Raw genomic sequence first — 7,302 nt, 5'->3', positions numbered from 1 at the left:
CCACTAAAATGATTTCCTCTTGTTAACTTAGCTGATGATTTTTTCCCCACTTTTTTACTGGGCTTTTTGAGGACATTTTTAGAGGGCAGGGTAAATAAGGAGACGTTGTGCACAAAGTGTTATATCAAACGCCATCAACTAAATGTTTTAATAAAACCTGCTTTGTGTCTATGCAGCCAACGTGAGTTGGCTGGGTGGGATGAATTCCCTGTCTGCTTGTTATGCAGACATACAAGCCACTGTTCAGTGTGTAGGGTTCTCTAGAACCAGACAGACATGCCCATCTTATTCTGCATTTAGCTCTTTGACCTTAGGCAAATTGCTTAACTATTTTTAACCTCATTTCTTAATTTGTGGAACAGAGACAAAATACTTACCTCACGGGGTTCTTGTGAGGATTGTATATATAAAGTGTTTATCACAGTGCCCGAAATGCCAGATAAATGGATAAATAGATAGATATTCAAATATTTTGGAAGAGAGGTGAGTTTATTTTTCAGAAACTCTTCCTGGGGAAAATCATCTAATGACCCAAATAAAATAAAAAATAAATAGTTCTCAGTGTTTCACACTGTGAAGTATTAGTAATCTTCAGCTCCAACTTGATCATCTATTTCTTTACCAGAGTTCCATTCAGTTTTTCTCAGTGTTGTTGTTTTTTTCATCAAATCCTTCCCTGTCCTCATTTCAATTCTGTTTGGGGAAATAATACTCAGAGGATACAACAGGAGGACCTAATTTTTATTCCTCTCCTTGCTGTCCAATTTCACAGTATGGTCAGGTATATTTATCAAACCTCATTTAGCCACAATCTGCAAAGGACATTATTTTTTTTAATTCGTTGGGGCGGTCATAGAGACAAATCAGATCATTTTTGCACAGAGCCATTGGTTCCGTACAATAAAAGAATATAGCCATTTTATGATAGTTATCAATTAGCCTTCATACCATTATACTGCTTGTGCAAGTCTGTCCTCCCCTAGTCTTCTCCCTGTCCCCCACTCTTCCCTTGTCTTCATGGTTAACCCAAACTTGACCTGCTTTTGCTCGTATTCAGCTCACTTCTGGGATCTGAATCTCAATTATATGGGACAAAACTCTTGATCTCCTGCCAATTTCCCAGGGTCACATGGTGATGGACAAGATTGGATTGGAGGCACCAAGGTGCTCTACAGGCACTTGCGTCGCAGCCCACTTACACGGCTCTTTTTCCTCCTCGTTGGTAGTTAGATGATTTCCTAGATTCTTGGAGGCAGCCCCCTCTAACAAGGTTCTGTTTCTAAAGCCTGACTTTAGATTTAGCGACGCTCTGCTTTACCTGAATGAGGCATCATCTCATAACTCTCTAAACTCATCTCACCACTCTCATGGGGACAAACGCATCGAATGGGAGAGGACAGCCATGGCAGGGAAAGGGAGAAGGGCAATCTTTGATCTTGCTCCAGGCCAGCATTTCCACCATCGAATTTTAATCAAAACACGCTTTCCTTTCTTTAGACTGACCTCAGGGCACGGCATGCCCTTATTGTCCTTTGATAATTTGAAGGAAAAGACAATCTTACCATGAATGAGTAAGAAAGGCACACCCCCCACTCCCACCATCTCCCTCCTTGTTTAGCCAGGAGATAAAGCAGACAAATGGTGGCCTAACAACCAGCCAGACTCATCTCCCAAGTTCTTCATTTATCAAAAATTCAAAGGAGCAAACTCCACTGCTGCAGTTCTCCTCCTCCCCGGTGGCCTGGGGCCCAACACTGACCTGATGGGGCCAGGCTGGACGGAAGCAGAGCGAAGAGCCTGCTTGGCTAACCCAGGTGACTCCCGTCAGAGAGGTGCGGCTCTTGCATTTTTCAGGCTGCAATCACTCTGCCCCCAGAATGCTCTCTGCAGAGTCACAGAGTCGTGTTTTGATGAACCAGACTGGCACCGACAAAGCACCAGATCCATCTCCTGACTCCATCAGCACCACGTGAAAAGGCTAGATGTGGGTATATCACTGGACGCAACATGCAGGCGTGCACACCTTTCCTTGGCTCCTCCAGGTGGATCCGTTCATCCTGCCTACGCTCTAACCACAGATCGAGTGCCGGACAGGCAGCAGAGCGGTGTGGGCCTACACAGGGACAATCCACTGCCTCTCCCTGTTTCTCATGCCCAGGAGGCTCTCAGGATGCAGCACCCCAGTGTCTGGCACCTCCCTGTATCCCTGATCTCCCAGTGCCCTTAGCGTAGTCCAGGGACCTACATAGCCTGTTGGCTCTCCCCCTCTACCTGTCTGTCTTCTCAGTGCTGGTCCTCTTCTTCCTACTCCATTCTTTTCGACTCAGGAGCTAGGACCTTCTCTGTCTCCAGCCTGCACCGAAACCAGGCTTCAAAACCTGGCCTAAGGCCCTGGGCTTCACAGCTTGTCCACCGTTCACAACCTCCCACACCTCGGCAGCACCTTCAGCTCTTTCTCCATTTAGTGTCCCTGCCACTATCATTCTCAGCAGCAGACACCCACTCCTGTTTAGACACCCGCACAGATTATTATAGCCCCTTCCTAGTCCAGAGTTTGTGAGTGGTAAATTCTCCCCAATTAAAACACCAATTTTTAATAACATTCATTGTTAGAAAGTTCTTACATATTCAGAAAAATCATGATTATTCCCTAACTAGCTCCTCACTGATACATGTCCAGGAAATGCAAAGTAATTGTAAACTCCAAAATAAGTCTGATGAGAGAGAGAGAGAATTCCCATTAACTCTAAGTACATGGTAAAGTAGCTGACATTCTTATGATTATTATAGTATGAGACTGATATTACATCTCACTTAAAGATGAGAGTGTTTGCCATCTGAATTAGCTCACTCTTTGCCTACTAATATCAAAGCTTCAGTCTGACTAGTTGAACAAGAAAGGGGAGAAGGGACTCAAACACAAGTAGGTTAGAACAGGAAGAGACTTTATACTTGTAGGTAGATCATGGATCTAACTACTCTGCACCCCTCTTCTCGCCATCATAGTTGACCCTTTTTCTCTTTCTTTTTCATGTTCAACCACCCCAAGCAAAGAGGAATTGCTAAAGTTGATTTGATTTAGTAACACGTGGTACTCGGAGCCTACTTGGGGTCCAGCACAGTCACCCAGAGAGAATCAGAGGCCTGTGTGACTGGCAGGCACTACCAGGCATCAGAGTCTTTCCTATGTATTTAATCCCATTCTTTTTTCATCTGGGCACTGGCGATTCTCAATCAAGTACTCACATCTCTTAAAGAGAAAAGCAAGCTGATTCACTGGAATTTAAGGTCAACCTATCAGATCTGATGCATTCTTTTTTTTTTTTTTTTTTGTACCAAATTACTTTTTGAAGGAATGGTGCAAATGAAAGACATAAGTGGATGGATGATTTGGTACATGTTATACAAAAGGTAAAGGTAACTCCAACATGCAACTACTGGTTTCGTGGCCAGGGAGGTCACCCCCGCACCTGTGGGAAGGCAGCCTCAGGCTTAGCTCTCATCACTGTCTCCCAGGGTGTGCTTGTCAAAGAGATTCTCTGCCACGCCAGTTTCGGGGGCCCCCAATCGTCCCAAGTTGGTTACAAAGTCACCCAATTCTTTGATGGATTCACCTGCTCATGCAGGTAGTGAGTCTCAATGAAGTCACACAAATGAGGGTCATTTCCGTGAGTGGCCAGTGTGTGCAAGTACAGTAGTGACTGATTCACACTTTTTCCAAGTGTAATACAGACTCCATTGCATTCAGCCTGTTCTCCCAGTCATCCCGGGCTGGTTTCTTGATATCCTGAAGGAAGATTCAGCCACCTCATTGGTTCTGCAGCTTCATCAGTTTCTCAGCATGTTCCCCCTCCTCATGAGATTGGTGAGGAAAATATGTGGCAAAGTTCTTCAAAGCCACATATCATCGCAGTCAAAGTAGTAAGACATGGACAGGTAGATGTAGGAAGCATAGAGCTCCAGGTTGATCAGGCGGTTGATGGCGGCCTCCAAGTCCTGGTGGTAGTTCTGGTGCACCTGTGAGGTGGAAGTGGTCATCGTGGAGGGTGGCTAAGGAGAAGAGGCTGCACAGCACTAGAGCTGTGGCAGGTGCCTTGGGGCTGTCCGAGGGAGCTGTGAGGAGGTGGCTGAAGGTAGATGTGGGCAGCTGGCTGGGGTGGGGGTCAAGGGCCAGTTCCATCCAAGCATGGTTGAAGTAGAAAACCACAGCGACTCCCCTCAAAGATTGTCTCATTGCATTTTTTGGACTGCATTTTCTTCTCATTGGTCTACATTCTTGGCTCAGGCAATCTTATCTGATCCTGTGGTTTTCTTTTTTTCTTTCTTTCCTTTTTTTTTTTTTTTTTGTTGTTGTTGTTTTCTTTTTGATCCTGTGGTTTTTTAATGGTATCTACCTTCTGTCACTTCCCAGTTCCTACCTGTTACATCCTTCTGAGCTCAGACCTATATAGCCAATCCCTATTTAACAGCTGCACTTGATTCTTTCATAGTCATCTCAAACATAGTGTATCTAAACCTGAACATTTGAACCCCCCAACTCCCCACCTCCCTCTGCTTGCAATATGTACCTCCTTCAGTGTTTGCCATTTCAATATGGTGCTTTTAATCTCTCATTGCTGATACCTGACACCAGGGTGGTGCCATCCCTGACACTTCCCTCCCTATCTCTCTCACTACCACCCCCATCTAGAACATCACCTAGTCCAATGGAGTCAAGCTTGAAAATGAATTGATAATCCATTCACTTCTCCTGGTCTCTTCTGCTCCAACCTGATCCAAGCCACCCTGCTCTCTAACCAGGGCTACACAAGAGCCTGAGGGTTGGTCTCTCCTCCCCACTATTTTGCTGCCCACCTCCAACTCCCTATGCAGCAACCATAACAAATGTTTTTATTGTGGCAAAATACATGTAACAAAAATTTACCATTTTAACCATTTTTAAGTAGTTCGGTAGCATAAGTACACCACCATCCATCTTCAGAACTCTGTCATCTTTCCCAGCTGAAACTCTGCACTTATTAAATAATAATAACACCCCATTCTCCCTACCCACCTACCCACAGGCACTGATAACCACCATTCTACTTTACGTTTCTATGAATTTGACTACTCTGGAAACCTCACATTAAGTGTAATCAGACAGTGTTTGTCCTGTTATATTTGGCTTGGTTTATTTAGCATAATGTTTTCAAGGTTCATCCATGTTATAGTACCTATATGTCAGAATTTCTTTTGTGTAAGGCTGAATAACAGTGCATTGTACATATATGCCACATTTTGTTTATCCTTACATCTGTTGATGAATATGTGGGTTGTTTCTATCTTTTGGCTATTGAGAATAATGCTGCTATGAAAATGCAGGTACAAATATGTTTGTGTCCTTGCTTTCAGTTCTTTTGGGTATATATCCAGTAGAATTGCTGGATCAGTGATAATTCTATGTTTCATTTTTTGAGTAACCATAACAAACTTAAAAACGTTAGTTGGAGCCTTAGCCAGTTTGGCTCAGTGGATAGAGCATCAGCCTGCACACTAAAGAAAGGGTCCTGGGTTCAGTTCCCGTCAAGGGCACATATCTTGGTTGAATATTGATGTGAGAGAGACATATCCATTGGTTGCATCCCCACGTGCCCTGACCAGGGCTGGGGATCAAACCTGCAAACCGGATACATGCCCTTGACCGGGAATCCAACCTATGACCCTTTGGTGCGCAGGCTGACACTCTAATCGCTGAACCACACCGGCCAGGGCTCCTGTGCCTGTTTCCATCATCAGACTTAAACTACTAGTTGAGGTAGGAACCACATGTGATTTATTTCTTCTTTATCTCGCCTGTTGTTAACCCCATTCAGAGCCATACACTGAGAGGCATGTTTTTAAAAGTTGGCTGAAATTATTTGGTGGCTTGGTTTAAATACATCTCTAGCAATTTTACATTTATGAATATATTCTCTTTCCAAAAACAGTTTTGAATAAACTTGGCTTCTCAAATGTTAGTAATTGTCAAACATTTTAAATCACTATCTAGCCATATTGCAATTAGAGCAAAAATATGATGCATACTTATGCTAACTAGTGAGTGATTTAAATTATCACATTTCTCTTTATTTTGTGAATGTTTTTTTCAGCATTCAGACTGAGTGCCTAAATTATTTAAATGTCTCTCTGTGTGTATACACAAATGTTAATAATAACTACCATTGCTGAGTTCCTGCATCTTGTAAACGCATATGGTTGGGCTCCTAATGCTATGCTAAAGTGCTTTATATAGATGATATAATTTAATCTTCACATAATCCTGTAATGTAAATATTTTTATTCCAGGTTTGTGGAAGGGTAAACGTTCTCTCACAAAGACTGAGTAACTCCCTAAGGCTTCCTAGCAGGTGAGTGGTAGAGTCAGGATTTGAACTCAGGCTGTCTAAGCCCAAAGCCACACCCTTACATATTTGCTGTGAATAATCAGTCAGCTTTATCTTCCCTGAAGTCTGGGGCTACGCTCATTTCCTTCTTTAATGCATCCTCAGTGCAATGGAAAGCAACCTTATCCTTGGAGTTGATCTTATTTCTTAAGCTGGGAGGCCTCCCTGAGAACAGAAGTTACAGTTTAGGGAAAATTTCAGGTCATTTAACGGTCAGGGCAGGCTAGGTCATGCTTAGTGAAAACAACCTCAAAATCCCAATGGCCTACAACAACAAACAGTTTATTTCTAGCTCACATTATGTCTGTTGCAGGCTCAGCTCCATGTCCGGAACCCAAGCTGGTGGCAGCCTTTATTTGACATTGCCTATCTTCAGACAGAATTAAAAGGGGGACAGTGAAAACACACAATGACCTCGTTGGCCAAAGTCACATGGCCAAGCCTGATATCATGGGGTGCGAATTACAGTCCTTGCCCAGAAAGGAACAGCTATTACTTTGAACAATATTACAGTCTATCATAAAGTTCTTTTTCACTATAAAAAAAAAACCAGATTATTTCAATCTGGCAAGAACATTTTTGTTCTGTATTCCATAAATCCATAGCACTGTGCTGCTTTTGCCAGAACACTATGGCAATCACTTCTCTTTAATTTAAAAAGATAACATTTCATCTAAGAACTTAGAACTCAGAGGATGCATAATTTAAGGTGTATGAAACAGAGGCCTTTTTAAATAAACAAAACCACATGAATATAATAAAACTAATTTTTCAAATACAAACTCTTCTATATACGTGTACATTATATCTCCTGAACAACAGTCATCAATTCAAAAATTAGAAATATTTTCATCACTAAATTTTGGCCTTGTATCTTCAC

General features: G+C 42.7%; 1 pseudogene across 1 annotated transcript; it reads right to left on the bottom strand.

Moving 5' to 3' along the window:
- Window positions 1–3,492: 3,492 nt before the first annotated feature.
- On the bottom strand, window positions 3,493–4,038 carry LOC307101772 (ferritin heavy chain-like; annotated as a pseudogene). The gene has a single exon. The product of its transcript is annotated as a ferritin heavy chain-like (transcript).
- Between the last annotated feature and the right edge of the window lie 3,264 nt (window positions 4,039–7,302).

Source organism: Cnephaeus nilssonii, assembly GCF_951640355.1.
Source record: "Cnephaeus nilssonii genome assembly, chromosome: 1".
Lineage (NCBI taxonomy): Eukaryota > Metazoa > Chordata > Mammalia > Chiroptera > Vespertilionidae > Cnephaeus > Cnephaeus nilssonii.
This window is presented reverse-complemented; position numbering and strand designations above follow the sequence as displayed.